The sequence below is a fragment of the Arvicola amphibius genome, chromosome 9 (assembly GCF_903992535.2).
Source record: "Arvicola amphibius chromosome 9, mArvAmp1.2, whole genome shotgun sequence".
Taxonomy (NCBI): Eukaryota; Metazoa; Chordata; class Mammalia; order Rodentia; family Cricetidae; genus Arvicola; species Arvicola amphibius.
The window spans coordinates 72,984,010-73,000,026 of NC_052055.2; the positions used below are offsets into that span (position 1 = coordinate 72,984,010).

General features: G+C 41.9%; 2 protein-coding genes across 8 annotated transcripts in view; one reads left to right on the forward strand and one right to left on the reverse strand.

Moving 5' to 3' along the window:
* Supt3h (SPT3 homolog, SAGA and STAGA complex component) overlaps window positions 1-8,692 on the reverse strand; it is a 367,984-nt gene extending 359,292 nt beyond the window's left edge. For 4 of the 6 annotated variants that reach the window (XR_006020875.1, XM_038342156.2, XM_038342152.2 and 1 more), the window contains exon 1: window positions 8,467-8,692. The gene's annotated coding sequence lies outside the window, so the exon portion shown is untranslated. Of the gene's footprint in view, window positions 1-8,101; window positions 8,190-8,256; window positions 8,276-8,466 lie in introns of those variants that run through there. The other 2 variants (XM_038342154.2, XM_038342153.2) reach the window with 2 other exon arrangements.
* The window catches only part of Runx2 (RUNX family transcription factor 2), a 205,604-nt gene that overhangs the window by 29,784 nt on the left and 159,803 nt on the right, over window positions 1-16,017 (forward strand). The gene's annotated exons all lie outside the window — the stretch shown is intronic.

The following is a 16,017-nucleotide window of genomic DNA, read 5'->3' on the forward strand; positions in this document are numbered from 1 at the left end:
TCCCTTTTTCAAGAACCACTTACACACACCCCACACACCCAGTGTTTTTAGTGGTTCAAACACAAGACCTGGAGAAATACTAACCTCTAGGATTGTGTATAAACCCCAACCTCCCAAATCAGGCCTTGAGTTGAGCAGTTTCAGATTTGATACACACAGCACTGTGTGGGGTTACTATGGCCTAAAGTGAGCAAGGCACCTCTGAAGCAATCTGTCCCTTTCTTCAGTTCAAATCCAGTCACCCTGCTTTAACTCTCTAAAGAGGACAGATTTCATACAGCGAATTTATACGAAGGGCCAAGCCCTGGTTTGATGCCCAGCTTTCTTTCAGTTGTCTCCCACTAGAAATGGTTCCTATCAAGGGTATTTATTGGTAAGAGGTAAGGGGTTCCAATCCAAATTTATTGCAACCACAACCAGTCTTCCACAGACAAGTTACTTAATTTCTAAATCAAACAGGTGAAGAACATTTTTCTTGACATGATGAGCTGATAGCTCATTAGACTCCAAAATAATTCTTTCCTGTACCCACTTTTGTTTGATTTAGATAATTACTTCTTTAGACATTAACTTCTTTACACATCAAAGTCCTATCATTCCAATGCTTTATTTCCTTTCTTCTAGACATAAAAAAGTCTGTTAAAAGCAGAAGCACTCAAGTCAATTTTCACTAATAAATACAGTTAACATGGAACTGAAACCCTACTGTAATCTTCTCAATGGGTTAATGTCCTGCAGTTGTTTCAGCTTCCACAGGGATGCAGCTGCTTGCCATATTTTACAAAATGAATTCAGATGTGCAGATTGAGCCCCAGATCATTTCAACATGCCAGCTTAAAAGTGAACCCCAGGAAAAAGTTCATGTCTGATTAATATTGCGTTAACCTGATCACTAAACCATATTTCCATTCTGGAAAATAAAAATTTGCTTATTTCATCTAAACATACATGTGTATGTATGTATATATGCATGCAAAATCCCTTTCATTAGAAAGTATTGCTGCCAAACACAAAAAGTTCCAATTGTAGTAAAGGGTAAAGACAGATATCACAAAATGCAGTGGATATGTTACTGGGTATCCACTAAAGAACATATTCTGTTGACAACATGACCAAAGAAGACATCCCATGAACAACATTTCATCATACACCTCAAAGAACTGAGACTTATTATTAGTTTCTATATCCTAGAAGTAATATCAAAATCTGGGCTATAAGTCTATCAATCAACCAGCAATTAAGAAACATAATGGAAATGACTAGTTCTGCTTTATTACTGGTGAGGAACATTAAGTCAGATCCATGTACTTACTCAAACATCTACAGAGATTCAATCTTAATATTTCATAACCTAGACATCTAATATAAATAATTTTTAATTAGAATAGTTTTATAAAACCCCAAAAGCAGGAAAAATATAGGTAATTCAACATTATTACATGCTCCATTTTGGTTTAGTGTTAAAAAAAAAATCAAGTTACATCATAAACTAAATTTCTACTGATATGAAAAAATACCAAAAGATCAATCACTACAAACGCAAAAACTCAAAAGGTGTAAAAGCATCTATAAAACGTCTATAGCATGTAGAATAACAATACAAGTTTTCTAGCCATGGGCAAAACATAGTCATTCTTTTCCAGAATACAGCACAGGCAGCCTCTAGCCCAGGTCCTGCTAGAGTCCCTCTTTTCCATTTGAAATCCCATGAGCCAGGATTAGTTTCTTTCATTTCAGCATTCCAGCCGCCCATACCGCACCCTTTAAGTTCTGCTCACAGCAGTCACATCCAACCTTCAGTCTGCAAACTACATGCAGCCCAGCAAAGCTACGAATGCAGCCCAGCTGGTTTATAGATGGCATCATACCACAATGTCAAAAGGTCGGATGTCTATGGCTTATGGCACTCTAGGGCTTTTCTAGCCCACAGGTCCAAATTCTTCCAAATTCCTTTTACAAAACAGTTCCAAAGGCCTACAATGGTCAGATAGTCACAGCAAAAACCAATTTTCTCTATTTCTGTATTTCTTTCTTTCTCAATGCTATGGCAAATGCCTGATGAAAGCAACTTAAGGAAGGATTTATTTTGTCTCACAGTTAGAGAGGACGCAGGCATATTGGTGATAGTAGCTAGTCACACGATCTACTATCAGGAAGCAGACACAGATGAACGCTGGGGTTCATGTGTTTTCTTGGCTTTGTATTAAGTTTGGGACCTGATTCTATAGGCTGTGTTACCCACATTCAGATGGGTCTTCCCTCCTCAGTTAAAGTTCTTTGGAAACACCCTCAGAAGCATTCCCATATGTCTTTTAGATGATTCTAAGTCCAGTCCCACTGACAGTGAAGATCAACCACCACAACTGATTAATACTATCTTAGTGAATGTGCATTACTTTCATTTCAAACTTCTGTCCCAAACTGAATCCCTCATCCAGCTACTGGCAGAGGACAGCATCTCTAAAATGACACAGAAACAGAAACTCATCACTGATTGGTTTCCCCTCACTCTCCCCTATAAGAAGTAGCATGCCTTCTATTCCCCTTCTTATCATAAAGACACTGTCAATGACTTTTTAAAAGCCTGAATGAGGGTAGTTCAGCACTTGGTTATTCATTCATAATTACTGGACACTGACTGAAAGCCAAATGGTCTTCTATGGCCTCAGGATATAATAATGACTAAACCAACAACCAAAAAAACCATTATAGGGTAAGGTGTAAAACTCAGACAAAAACAATTTGCAGTGTGATAAAAAGCAAACAAATGAATTTCACCTACAGGGTGACCATATATGATCTGAACAAAATGCAAGACGCAGTGTTCAAGAACCTGCCCCTAAGACCACTGTGGGCAGAGTGCAGTGAACAGAAGATGCAAGCAACAGAAAGGGAGATCTGATCATAGGAGGAAGCATACTAGAAAGCCTTGAAGGCCAACAGAGGTTAATTTTTACTGAAGGAAAATACTAAGCTATTGGAGAACTTTGAACGTGGAATTTTTTAAGGATAGTTGCAGAATGACCCAGGAAAGCAGAAGCTACTTAAGTTGTATGGACAAGAGAGGTCAGTGCCTTTGATTTCTGGAACAAGTGGAAATAAGAACATATTACAAATGTCGAGTTAACTTGCAGGTGGAGTAGGCAATGTATGAAGAGCAAAGGTGACAGAGGCTTGACCTCAGAAACTAACAACACAACTATGCTATTATTTGATAAAAAAAAAAAAAAGAGGAAGCTTGGAAATGAGACCAACAGAAGCAAACAAACAAAAGTCCACACAATTCCAGTTAAGAATGTATTAGACAATGATCAGACACTTGGGGAGGAGCACCCACAAAGCTTTGTGAGATTCAGAAAGAAGGGACTGTTACAGGCTGACAGAGTCAAGCCTTATAAGGTAACACCATGGCGAAGGGAGTTTCGTTGGTTTGATTTGGTCTGGCTAGCATTGGTTTGGTACAATGCCTTGTGTACACAGGCTGGCCTTGAAATTCCTAGGTAGCGCTGGGCAGCAGTGGCTCACGCCTTTAATCCCAGCACTCTGGAGGCTGAGGCAGGTGGATCTCTGTGAGTTCAAGGTTTATCTGGTCTACAGAGTGAGTTTCAGGACAGCTAGGGCTCTGTTACACAGTGAAAATTTGTCTCAAAAAAAAACAAAAAAAATACAAAAGAATAAGCCCACAATATAATAAGGACTCAAAAATATATTTGAATTGAAAATAAAAATTATAAAATGGGAAGGACTATCACTCAGCAACAGAATTCTTGCCTTAAATGCATAAGTCATAAGCTCATAAACAGCAATGCAATACAATACACACAGACACACACACAAAATAACAAAACATTTCATTTCCTTGTTACCTAATGATAAGTTAACTTACAGACATTAGAACTCTCTGTCACACAAACATGGGAGAATCTTACTATATTTTCCCCTAGGTTCATATTAGCCTAAAATTCCATGTGCTTTAATGCCCATTATTGGCTTTTTAAAATTTTGTTCTAAAAAAAAATTATTCTTTACTGAACGTATACATAAAAAAATGCACTGTAGACTACATCTAACAACTCAGCCGAAAACACACAGCATCCATACTGGCAAATCCCATAGCAAACTCACTTTTTGACAATATTGTTTTTACAGAAAATTCAATGACTTTATGGGGTTTTCTTTAAGTATTTGGGAAATTTAGCCATCACTTAACAATCCTAATAGTAAGTCGTATAGCAGAAAACGAGGATTTTTTTCAACAAGTGGGTATTTTTAAACATTACAATTCTCTTCTAGCCTACAATCATGTTTTATAAATAGTCATCCTTATAAGAAATCTATTGTCATCTAATATTAAGCATATACAATTCACCGATGGTAACTAATGACGTGGTTACAGCACAGCCTGTGCGGTCAATGGCGATTTAATTCATGTACATGAAGAATTAATGTCTTGGCTTTACTTGGTCTTCTACTGCACTAACTCAGACTTTTTGTTCTGTTTTTTCTGTTTTTTTTCCACAATCACCCTACCAGGCCAGTACTTTCCCACTAATGATGAGGAAACTAAAAATACTGGCTAAACGTCTCAGACCTATTTTTTTTTTTCTTTTTAAATGTAAGGCTTTAGGCCAGAGAGCTGACTCAGTAGTTAAAAGAACACACTACTCTTCCAGGGGACCCAAGTTTGGTTCCCAGAGCCCACATCAAAGGTTCATAAGTTGCTGTAACTCTAGTCCCGGGAGAACCCAACACCTCTGGCCTCTGCTGGTACCCACAGAGATGTGTGTGTACACATAGAATTAAAATAAATCTTTTTAAAAAGAAAAAAAGGGGGAGGCTTTGATCTCAAGTAGCTGATAACCTGATCTATGTAGGCATATATCTTAACAAAAAATTATCAATTTTTAAAATGCCTAGATTTTTCATTTGTAAAAGATGCCTATCTCCAGATGCTCTAAAGTAATATGAAATTATCAGAGCTACAATCATTGCAGTCAGGGGCTGACACAGCCATTAGTTATCTGAGAGTCTAGTAAATTAAATGCTACGTCCAGATAGTCTTCGTTTAAAGGAGACCATAGGCCAGGACTAAACAGGCCGACTGAACCGTGCAAACCGGTGGGAGGGGCCAAGAAGTGAGCAGACTTCAAACCACAGTTTGAAAATCACTGATTTCATCCAAATCCCTCATTTTTCAGGTGAGGAAACTGCAGCCCAGAGGGGTTTCTTGAACTGCCCAAGGACACACCCCTTTTTAGTGACACAAGCTTGGACTAAAACTGAGGTCCCCCTAACTCCTCGCCCAGAATCCTTTCTTCTACACAATGAGAACACACAAATAAAAGTGGATCATAATTAACTCACAAGACCTTTCCACAAGGAGTCTGTCACAGTGAACTTGGTTGTGAACTCTCTGCCTAGGCTCAGGCAGTGTAGCAGGAAAGCGCTGAGCTCTGGTGTTCAAACACAGGCTCTGAGGCTTATCATGTGACCTTGGGCAACTCAGGCCACCCCTCTCTCTCTCTCTCTCTCTCTCTCTCTCTCTCTCTCTCTCTCTCTCTCTCTCTCTCTCTCAATCTCTCTCTCTCTCTCTCCCTCAGTTCCTCTAGGGTGGAAACTTAAAGTACTTCTCTCCCAGGGTTCCTGAGATAACGGCTAAGCAAGGGTACACAGAAAGTGACACAGGAAACACGAGCATAACCATAAGAAAAGGCACAGCGCTTTACAAACACGTCAGGGTTTTAACATTGAGCAAGCTCAAAGAGGGCAGCTTGTGAGTGTGACAGTCTGTTCAAGGCTAAACTAAGTGGGACTACAGAAGACACACATGGCTCAGTGGCATGGCCATCAACATTTAAAATAGCAAACAGAACAGCTCATCTCCCTTCAGTTAACATGAATTCAGTTAACACAGTAATGCAATGGCCGAATCCCTTCTCATAATGTAAGTGAACTATAAGCAAAATCACTGACATTCTAATACGTGAAAAGCAGGTTTCTGATTGATTTACTCTCTGACCTCACCAAAACACCCGTTCTCAAAAGGAAAACAGGATGACTCGATCTCACTATTTTTACTGTACCGACATATTTGTAGCCCTTTACACCAAAAGGGACCAACAAGCGTATTATCCGAGAATTCTATACAAAGTAAAACGTTTAAATCGTCAGTGGCTAAAGGGACCAAGTCACTATCTGGCCTTATTCCAAACACCCCACAAGTGAAGCTGCATGGGCTTTGTCACTGCTTTCAGCACGTGTATTTTGGAGACTGCAAAATAGCTAATCCTTCCAAGACTAAGAGTTCTGACAAGCTTAAAAAGTGTGGCCACGTTAGCACAGTCCAAACTGGAATATTTCTGACAGTACGAAAGGGGTACTGCTTCTGGTAGGAGGTATGCTGGGACAAGACTGTCCCAGAAAACTTAAGATAGTCTGTCCACTCGAGGCCAGCTCAGTCTGATTTGCAAGTCATGAACTAGTCTCTGCAGATGATGTAACACGGGAGCTTTAAACTGTCATTCCAGAACCAAGGATTATCTCCAGCCTTGAGGCCAAGGGCAACGTTTGACAAATATCAGGCTGGAGTTCAGGGTGTACAGCTACCATGACACCGTGACGGTTTCGTTTTGTTTCTGTTTCTCAGGGTTTATTTTCAAGGACTGGGTGTACAGCCTAGTGGCAGATCCACGGCTTAGTAAGTGGGAGGGCCAGGGTTCAATCCCCAGTACAAAAAAAAAAAGGAAGAAAGAGGGAGGAAGAAGAAGGAAGGGAGAGGGAAGAAAAAGGGAAAAAGGAGAGGGTTTTTATTTTCAAGATTTACAAATACTCAGTCAAAAAAATAGGCATATTTCAAAGAAAGTAATCTCACGACACATTGATCACCAAATTTCACTTTTCTCTTCAGAAGTTTGAATATGGATACTAAAATGACTTCTAAAATGGCTCAAAGATTGCCACTATAATTTATTAAACTGTCTTATACAAAAGGTTAAAAGGGGAGGCACCAGCTTTCAAAGATGGTAGGAAAAAAACAAACGGCAGCAATAAAGAGTTGCAACCTTTCACGAAGAACTCAGTGATAAAAGACGGTGGAAGCCAGCACTGATTAAAGAAAACTCCAGCTAGTGTTCTCTTTCCAGCTAAATCTGGCGCTAGCTTTCAAACCAAGGAGTCAAAGGAGTGTTTTGCTTTAATTTGCCAAGCTGTAAATAAATACTAGCAGACCCACGCTTTGAATGAAAGGCAATATTTGGATATAATTATGAATCCTTACAGCATAAATATTCCAAAAGCTGAGCTGACTTAAAACTCCACCAAATCAAAGACAGCAACAGCTCTCAACTTTGCAGACCTGTGCAATCCTATGCAACAACCACCGTGCGTATGGGTGGCCACTTAAATTGTAATTAATTTGCTACTCATCAGCGGCACCTGCCACATTTCCATTGCTCAAGAGACACCTGCACCTGATAGCTACCATGCTGGAAGTCCACAGGGTATAGCATTTTCAGCTTGACAGAAAGTTCCCCTAGGCAGCGCAGCCCTCAGGGTAGACCTAATGTACTTAAAGGCCCCCAGGGTGCGTGAGGGGATTTGAGGGGCCACGACTCACAACAGCATAACTCATCATGTTCTGGTTTTATCAAGTATTATCAAGAAACCCTTTAGTAGTCAAATTCTGTCTCTCTGGAACACACAGAAATTCTACCAGTTGTTTCAAGTAATCTTTTAACGGTGATCTGGGAGACCCAAGTGTCTCCCAGATAAACATGTCCCCATTTCTTTCTGAGTTCCCACTAAACTCCAGGGACATGATGTTAATTTATCCGGGTCTACAATAACGACACTGCTTCCGGGACACTGTCTGAACGTCAAATATATTTACTATCCCCATAACTCCATTCTCATTTGTCACACCAACTGTCCTGACTTTCCTAAGAGAAGGCAAGGTGACAATTTCTTAACATGGAACTCATAGGTAATCACAGCGGAGAACTCTGCTGGCGTTGAAGTAAGCTTTAAGTACACAAATATTCTCTCGTAAACCTGAGTTTTGAGCTAGGCTATGGTGATCCCCATCTACACCCCACAACACGACCTAAATGATTTCTCCAGGGGTCCCAGAGGCGGGCGGTGACAGCAGCATCTCTGTGTCCTCTGGGTCTCTCCTGGCACGCTGAACTTCCACTAATGCTACCTAACTTCCATGAAGCAGAGCTTTCCTTTTTGAAGGTCTCCCCACCCCAACACAACCTGGGTGACACCCGAAAGGTGCCTCTCCGCCCAGTCCTGGGATCCCCTCGCCCCACGCCCACCGACGACGGGGAGGAGCCATGGCGCACCCCACACTCGGCGGCCTGCACCCGGCTGGGCCCGCAGCCCTGGGCCTGACCTCTGGCTGCCACGTCCCTGTCGTTCCCATGACCTCGCCCCACTCCCCGCCGCCCCCACGCGCCCCACAACCTCTGCTTAAGGACACGTGGAAGCACGTCTGCGCGTCCCGCGTGGAGAATGAGAGGGGACAGAGATGGCGCGGTGTCTGCGGCAGCGGCGGCCCCGGGACACGATGGGCAGGGGGTGGGGAATAGGGGGGACAGAAATTGTGGAAAGGGAAAAGGTGACTGGGCTAGGCTGGAGGGGGTGCAAGATGGCGAGAACGCCACTATGAGGGGCGGGGGTAGCGGAGACTGAGCTAACTAGACGGACGCGCCAACCCATGCGGGGAGAGCGCATGCGCAGCCGGCGAGGTGGCGCGCGCCGCTCTCTCTACTTCCGCCACACTCCGGGGGCGGGGCGTCGTGCTCCCGCCAAGGCGGAGGGAGCAGCGGCCTCAGAGATGGTGTTGCTGAGCCGGTCGGGCTGAGGAACCGGGTATACCCTTTGCAGACACACTCCGCAGCCTGCAGGAGTGAGCCTGTGGGTCTAGGATTTTTTTTTAAGGAGTCGGTGTCTACACTGGAAGTTTGTCCGTGCAAGCTTCTCTTCAGGGGTCGGGGTGATTAGAATCTTATCCTGTTTCGAATGACAAAGGGGCACAGAGTTCGGAAAGACCTGCACCTCGGAGAAGCACTGTGTGCTGACCCTGGGTTCCTTGAAACACCAGCTTCATTCACCCCGCCTATGACAGCCCATCTGCAAAGTTTCCTCCAGTTCGTTTCTACTAAGATTAATTACTTAAAGAGCACGCTTTTGTTGTTGATAACTTGCGATATCTGGGAGGCTTTATAAGCAAGGCGTGGTCATTTTTCCTCTTGCACCACCTGTATTGAATTGTATATGTGACCTCCTCTCGCGGTTGATGGTCGCAGAAGCAATTCTTTAAAGCATCGAGACAGTGGGGTCTCCTGACTTTTATGGCGCTTGTGAACTGTTGTTTATATTTTTAGCAGTTTTTTCAGCCGTTTAAGAAAGAAAACATTATCCACACTCAAATCCTACCACTTCAAATATTACTTAATAAGTGTCCAGTGATTCACCTTTTCCAGGGCTTTTCAAGCACTACTACTTCCGTTAACGTCTTGCTTAGGAATGTATGTGTTTTGAAATGATCCTGTTTGCTTAGCTTCTTTAACAGCCATTCATTTCATTATCTTCTTTGTGGATTGCAGTCGTCTTGTGTCTAATTGCCAGACACTTCACTATTCGTCAAATACACTTGCAAAAGTCTATTTAGGATGTGGAGACTCAGCATGAAGTAAGTGTAAATCCAGGCTTACTCATCCTAGGCAGAGTGTACCAGTGTATGGGAAAGTAGCCAAAATTGTCATTACTTCTTTTAAAAAGTAAGATTCGGTTATATGCAGTAGGTGAAAAGACAAATCTTAGTATATGGCCAAGAAAGTAAGGGATAGGGCTGGCACAGAATTGGAAAAGTCAAGGTCAGTCTTGATTACATAGTGATTTTAAGACCACCCTGAGCTACATCAGACCTTTCTTTAAAAACAAACAAGCAAAAAAAAAAAAAAAAAAACCTGCTGTGGAAACAAGAGACAGAGTATCCAAAGAAATAAAAAAATAAAATTGCAGGTGGATCACTTTAATTAAGATGCCATTGCACAGGCATTTCACCTCCAAAGATAAAGACCAGAATTTGACTTATAAACAAAGTATAACTGTCAGGTCCAAAAAAAAAAAAACAAAAATCAGGATAGATTCATGGTACCTATCAGGTTACCAAAGTGCAGGTTGGCCTTCAGGCTCCCTCTGTCACAGTTCCCTGGGGCAAGACTCAGGTCTTCTCCCCGAGCCCCTACCCTAAACTTCTCCAGCTCCTGCCCCTCTTCCTATCCCTTATAACCCTGCTGTTTCAGCCTTGTGCTCTCTTGCTCCCCTCCCTTGCAAGCGTTTCCTTGTCTTCCTCTCTTGCTCTCCACATCTCTCCTCCCATGGCCAGGTGAGTCTGCTGGCCATGTTCAGGCTGATGCTTCCTCCCTGTTCTAGACTTTTCCAGATGCCTCTGACTGTACTCTCCATCATATCTACAAGAAAACCCTTCCCCTCAACCATACCTTGTAAAGGCCATGTCCTCGGTTTATAAAATAACAAAACTAAAACAACAAACTCTTGCTGAAGTTAAAGCTTTGGAGACAACCAGGGGAAATAGAGCAGGAGACCAAGTGAAGTCACGTCACCCCTATAACAAACCAAACACCCCTCTACCCCCCATTTTGGGTTTTTGAGACTGGATTTCTCTGTGTAACAGCACCTGGGCTGTCCTGGAACCTGGAATTCTCTGTGGACCAGGCTGACCTCGAACTCAGAGATCCGCCTGTCTCTGCCTCCCTAGCGCAAGGATTAAAGGCGTGTGCCGTGTACCACCATGACTGCAGACGTCCCGTCTCTTGGTGTCATTAAAGGAAAATAAAGCTTGCTAGTGTCAACTTCCACACATCTCTGGCATGATCATCTTCAGACAAACTCACTAGTACAAAGTGTGCATTCTGAGGCCTCCTCCCTTCTTTGTGATGATTGCATTAAATGGCCAAAGATGCTTTTATATTTTTATTTTTATTTATTTTTGCTTTTTATGAGACAGGGTTTCTCTGTGTAACAGTTCTACACTGTCCTGGAACTAGCTCTTGTAGACCAGGCTGGCTTTGAACCCACAGAGATCCAGGCTTTTATTTTAAAAGCTCTAAGTCTATGGAGGCTTTTGGAGGTGGTGCCTGCCTAGAAGAAGTGGACCACTAAGGGTTTGTACCTGTTCTGGTTCTGGCCTGCGTTCTCAGCCTATGAATGGTTCCAGCCTCAAAACCACTGCTCCCCGGAGAGGATCCCCACCACACCCCTGTGTCCTTCCCACTGTGGCAGGCTGAAATCCCTCTTTCACTGAAAGCTTTCCTCCCTTAAGGAGATAGTCTACAGATGTTTGGTCACTGTGTCCCAGATATGCAGTTAACTGGCTACATAAGACTAAGACTGTAGAAAGACCAAAATATCGCTGCAGAAGGGTCTAGCTCGGGAAAGCTGCCCACCTCAAGGCAGACTGGAGTTAGAGAGAGACAGAGAGTAAAGGAAGCAGTACACCTTTCATGTGACAAAGGAAAGGTCCCAGTAACACACCTCCAGGAACCTTCTTTCTCTAGACCCCATCTTCTAGTTCCCACTCCCTCCCAATCATGTTATCAAATTATGAATTTGTCAGCAGATTGAACCACCAATAAGGTAAGAATCTGCCCAATAAAATGACTTTCCCAAAGCCCCCGAGCCCACAGCTAAGCCTTCAGTGGGAGACTCCAGAAGACACTGCAGAGTCAAAGCGCGACAGGTGTATTTCATTGTGTTTTTAAGGAAATATGAGGAAATTGAAGACCCTTTTTATTTAAAATAATAAAAGAACAAAACCAAAGTAAAATATTGGGGGGACATTAGTACTTGAAAATAAGACAGAGATCAAGTTGAGACCAATATATAGAATATCCAGTTCTGAAATGTATTTTAGCCACAATATTTAGATATAAAATTGGATGCATTTTGTTGAATTTTTAATAACTGATTTCCCTTTCTGTTACATGTGGAAATGGAGCCAAAATTAATTGGTACCATGTGTGTGGTTTATGCAACCTGTCCTTCCTATTTCACACCCCAAAGCTGGTTGTAATAAACCTATTTTGACTAAGTAATGCTCGAATCAATTGTTAAATAATGATCAAAGAATGTACAAACAGGCTTAATTTCTAGCATTCTACAGATATAGGGATGTATATGTTCTTTTTTCCTTTTTCTAGTATCTTTTTTAAACAACATCATTAACTCAGTCAGATATAGTGTAAAACAGATGGGCTCTGGTGCCACATATTGGCCACAGAAGCCTGGTAGTGGTACTCAGTCTTTCTGAACGCAAGCATCATCCTCTATACATCAGGGAAAGAACATCTGCAAAGTAGTGTTGTTACAGGATTTAGATGGAAAAGTCCTGACCAATTGAAAATGCTCTGTAATGTGCAGTGATTTTTATATTCCAGCTTTTAATGAGCTATCAGTAAAATCTGATAACCTTTATCTTGCCATGCATTAGACATGGGACTATAAAGAGAAACTTTATCTCAAGTACCAGGGTTTATTTCTGCTAATACAGTAAATGTATGTCCACTTGACAGTTTTTTTTTGTTGTTGTTGTTCTGGTTTTTTTTTTTCTTTTTCTCTAAATAGCACTGTACTGTGTAGTTCATGTTAACTTCAAATTCATGGTCCTCCTCACTTGGCCTCCAAACTAGCCTGGCACTCATGATCCTTCTGCCTCAATCAATCCCCAGCATCTGGGTTGCAAGAATACACCACCAAGTCCTGCATTAATGGGACAAATATGTACTGAGGTTCCAGTAGTCACAGAAAGCATTCTTAGCGCTAGAGAAAGATTTGCAACAGAGATCCTGCCTGTTGCTACTGGAATTAGTAGAGTCAAAGGCATTGGAACAATACATATTGTCAGCTGATTTCTCCTTGAATTTTGGCCTCTAGGTCAAGATCCACCTCATCTGTAAGCCCTATGCCCAACCCAACAGTTCTTCATGTTTCTTTGGAGCCAATGTTCCCTCCTATGGCACTGGACTCCACTTGACACTGAATTTGTGCAGTTTATGGATCAACTGCTAAGTGTGTCCTCACTTCGCAAACAACCACTCAGACATGACCATAACCTGATTCCTAGATTTCACCCTCATGTGTTTCCATAGAGTTCTATACAGGCGCAGCAAACTAATGTTTGGAGATGATGGAAGGAGTTTTTCACTACAGAGCCACAGCTCCATGTGAATTCTGCTCTTAGAAGACCTCCCATTGCATGAGTATGAGTTGGTGTCATGCCCCTTTCACCATTCCGCTCAAATCTCTACCCACACAGTCCTATGCCCTTATGCACTGCTAATTCTGAGAGTATTTTGGTTATCTCTTAAAACAACAACAACTGAGATTCTAGCAACTCTAGTCTTTGAGGCTACCTGGCCACCCGCTGCTTGTATTTTTCTGAATAATTTGCAGTTCATTTCCTTTACAACTGTCGACTCTAATATTAAGTATTTCCATTTCTGTGTACAAACTGTAGAAGATAGAAAATCAGGAAGTAGTCAAGGAGAGCTGTAAATGTGGGAACAGAAAAAGATGTCAAGGCGGGCAGCCACTCCGCGTCTCAATAGTTTCAATCCTCAACTGCGCACAGCAGCATAAACTTTTACATTAATGTCGGTATAGCATGGGAATGAATGTGAAGACCCTCACACATTGCTGACACTTAATAAATGGTGGTTTTCATATTTGTCATTATTACTGCAGAGAAGATGACTCAAACTCACTCTTGAAAGTAAATCAAGGGTGAACAAAATAGGAAAAGATGATTTAAGCAGATGGGACAGCGTTAGGAAAGGTATGATTTATTAAAGGGAATCACAAGCTCAGCATGATGGACCACAGAGTTTGCAAAGACATTTGTCAGGATCTTGGGCCTCACGGTCGGGAATGTAGGCTTTATGTAGTTAGAAATTGGGAGTGTTGGAATTGTTTTTAAGGTGATGTCATGATTAGAAAGATGGAAGTCATGTGCAAGACAAGTTAGGAGAAAAACTGGAAGAAGCTAATAGTTCAGTAAAGACATAAAATAGGAAGCACTGAGTCAGTGAAGTGGGAAACAAGATAACAGCAGAAATAGGAAGGAGGGGAAATGTTCTAGAATCTGGTTCCTCCCTGGTAATATGTGAAGATCAGGACTTTGGGGAAAGCACTTGCCACACACCTTTAAGGAATCCCTAGAAATCACATAGAAAGTCGGGCATGGTAGTGCATGCTTATAATCCCCATGTTCTCATGGCGAAATGGGAAATGGAGACCAAATAATCCCTTGAAGCTCACGGGCCACCTAGCATGCCATAAGCAACTACAAAAGAAAAGAAAGAATTTAGAACCTATTTCAAGCAAGGTAGAAAGCAAGGGCACACACTCAGGGTTATCTTCTGACCTACACACACACACATTTGAACATCCTATACATCACAGACACACCACACACACACACACACACACACACACACACACACACACACACACACACACAATCTCAGTTCAACCAGGGAACTCACAGATGGTTTCAAGATTTCTTCAATTACCAAATGGGTAGTGGTACCATTTATCAAGACAAGGAAGACTAGGAGTGACAGTTTTAGATGTGCCATGTTTTCAGGTAACTGCACAAAATCCCAAATAGCTCTAACCAATAGCCAACTGGAATAACCAAACAGAATGAATGGTGGAGGTAACACTTAGAGCAAAGTCTAAACTAAAGTCTAAAGCTACAAGATTAAATGGATGCATGATTTTTCTAGTTGTGATAGAAAATGTGGCCCAAGTAACAAAGATGAGAGAGTTTATTTGGGCTTATCGTTCCAGAGAACTAGAGTCTGTGATGGCATAGTTAGGTCATGGTAGCAGAAGAAGGGAGCTGAGGACTCACCCCTTGAACCACAAGCATGAAGCAAAGAGAATGAACTAGAACTGGTTGGAGTCTTTAAATTCTCCAAGTCTATTTCCAGTGACATACTTCCTCCAGCAAGGCCACACCTCCTACACCTACCCAAATAGCACCCCTAACCAGGAGCCAAGCATTCAAAATCTAATATAATGGCGAGATTCTCAAACCACAGCAATGGATACATAGCTTGAGGAACCTGATGCTTACATAATTCATTATTTTACACACATCACTCAGGTATGATTTTTTTTTTTACCATCCCTATATTCAGCCTAAAAAAATGTTCTACTAGGATCCATGCGGACACAACAGAAGCCAAAGAAAACAATGAAATGGTCAAGGGAGTTTCTAGAACAATGAGAAGTGAGTCAGAAGTTAGGTCCTCAACATTTGCGATGTGGTGAGGCAGATTGTCTTAAAGAACACTGAGAAGCCGAGCAGTGGGTGGTGCATGTTTTTAACACTAATCCCAGCACCCAGAAGGCAGAGGCAGGGGTTCTCTGTGAGTTCATGGCTAGCCTGGTCTACAGAATGAGTTCTAGGACACCGAAGGCTATTCAGAGAAACCTGTCTCAAAAAACCAAAACCAAAACCAGAAAAAAAAAAGCCCACTGAGAAAAGTAGTAGTTTCCTTATGCAGGAGAATAGTTTCCAAGAGTCATACTAATGATACTAACATGTTAATGTGAACTGAACTTAGCCAGTTCAAGATGGCCTCTGGCAAAATAAATTTTTATGAAGCTAGGAAGAGAAACTTGATTATTCTGACTTAAGATGGGAGAAGTGGATAAAGAAAATCCTTATTCTCTCCAAGAACTGCTTGCCCAGAAGAAGCAGGGTGACTAGAAACTTATTTAGGGGCAAGGAATAGGTTTTTTTTTTTTTAAAAAAAAGTTAAAGACTCTTGGGCCTGCTTACACGGTTTGGAGAAGAAACTGGCCAAGAGAAAAATGTTGAACAGTTAAGAGAGAAGAAAGCTGATGATAAATGTCTTGGCAAGAGTGGATAGTATCGGGTCCCATGAGATACCGCAGAAGCCTCTACTAGAATCCAAG